This window comes from Gekko japonicus, unplaced genomic scaffold (assembly GCF_001447785.1).
Source record: "Gekko japonicus isolate JY-2015 unplaced genomic scaffold, Gekko_japonicus_V1.1 scaffold676, whole genome shotgun sequence".
In the NCBI taxonomy this organism is placed as follows: Eukaryota; Metazoa; Chordata; class Lepidosauria; order Squamata; family Gekkonidae; genus Gekko; species Gekko japonicus.
The window spans coordinates 237,052-238,988 of record NW_015166442.1 but is presented as its reverse complement, the minus strand read 5'-3'; the positions used below and the strand labels follow the sequence as shown (position 1 = coordinate 238,988).

General features: G+C 45.6%; 1 pseudogene; it reads right to left on the bottom strand.

The window, feature by feature from the left end:
* Positions 1 to 1,625, bottom strand: part of LOC107111070 — a 13,267-nt pseudogene extending 11,642 nt beyond the window's left edge.
* Between the last annotated feature and the right edge of the window lie 312 nt (positions 1,626 to 1,937).

Sequence of the window (1,937 nt, the reverse complement as noted above, 5' to 3'; positions counted from 1 at the left end):
GACTATTGACCCTTCTTCCTGTTGGTAAATATACTCTATTGTATAGTTAGGCAAAATCTTGCTTAGCCTTTCTTATTTTCTAATCTCTTCTAGCCTGATGGCAACCTCTGCTAAATAAACTATATTCTGTTATAACTGTGTCTGTGTGATGTACATTGACTCTAAGCTAAATCCTGTTGCTGAACTGCTTTGCCAAAGTTGTGCTACCTTAATTGCTAAGAATATTCTTGTATTAAGTCTTAGAGGCCAGTGAAGAGTCTGAACCTTGCTCTGGACTGGGAGGGACTATAGTTGAAAGGTTCTGGTGGCATCTGTCTGTAAATCCAACGAGAGCCTACCTCTCCTGGGTTTTTGTGTAAAACTCATTGTCTCAGTCCATGATCCTTTCCCTTACCATTCCTGGACTGGTCTGGGGGAGAGACAGGATCATGACATGGTTGGCAGCGCTGTGATCTGAACTGGAGTCAATTGTCCGGTGATATCAGGGGGTGTGGCATATGCTAATGAGTTATGCTAATGAGTTACCCTAGCTCTTTTTCTACGAAACGACCCCTGAATAACATCATTTATTTACGTCCACTGGACTTGGGTCTGGTACTCCCATCTCTTTAAGGACTTGCCATAGTTTGTTGTGATCCACACAGTCAAAGGCTTTAGCATAGTCAATGAAGCAGAAGTAGATGTTTTTCTGGTACTCTCTTGCTTTCTCCATAATCCAGCGAATGTTGGCAATTTGATCTCTAGTTCCTCTACCTCTTCGAAACCCAGCTTGTACTTCTGGCAGTTCTCTATCCATGTACTGTTGAAGCCTAGCTTGTAGGATCTTGAGCATGACCTTGCTAGCATGTGATGAGTGCAATTGTGCGATAGTTTGAACATTCCTTGGCATTGCCCTTCTTTGGGATTGGAATGTATACTGACCTTTTCCAATCCTGATTGGAAAAATCCTGATTGAAAGATTGAAGGTCAAAGAAGACGGGGACGGCAAAGGATGAGATGGTTAGACAATGTCATAGATGCAACGAACATGAAGTTGAGCAAACTTCAGAGGACGGCAGAAGACCGGAAGGTCTGGCGTGATCTGGTCCATGTGGTCATGAAGAGTCAGACTTGACTGTGCGACTGAACAACAAAACTGGACTCGGGACACAGCCTCAAAGTCAAAGCTGCTGTGAAAGCATCACCTGTTGAATTACTGCCATCATGTAGATGGAACGAAGCTTTATGCCCTCGGCAGCAACGCTTGCTTTATGCCAGCTCCCCATCCCCATCGCTGCACCTTCATAGCCCGGACGGCTTCCCAGCAGTGTTCCCTCTAAGCTGAGTTAGTGTGAGCTAGCTCACAGTTTTTCAGCCTCCAGCTCACAGATTTTTGTCTTCGTTCAGGAAGGATGACTCCAGAGCCAACTAATCTATGCAGTAGCCAAATTGCTCACTCACAAATTTCATGCCAGTAGCTCACAGAGTAGAATTTTTGCTCACAAGATTCCACAGCTTAGAGGGAACATTGCTTCCCAGCCCTGTCGAACGTTGCCAATGTCTTCGTAGAGGCTCTGCTGGGGCAGCAAGAGCTGGTTGAGGATCTGCAGGGAGCCCCTGTAGTAGCGGATAGCTTCCAGGCTCATGGCCACCTGCAAAGTTGGACTGAACGAGGCAAAATGTTGAGCGTGCAAGGAAACAGGGCACGTGACCGCAGCTGCCTCGTGACACCAGTTTTGCAGGGTCCTAGAGGAATCCAGCTCGTATGCGAATGTAATGATACGTGGCCTACAGAGTAAAAGTAAAAATTGAGTCTTGAGGCATCTGAGTTGAAAACGAACAGATTTCTTGGAACATTAGCTTTCGGCCGCAGCTCACTACACAGATGCATGAACTTCACAAAAATGTATGCTTCAAGAAATCTGATAGTCTTTAAGGTGGCAGCTCAAAAGACTCCT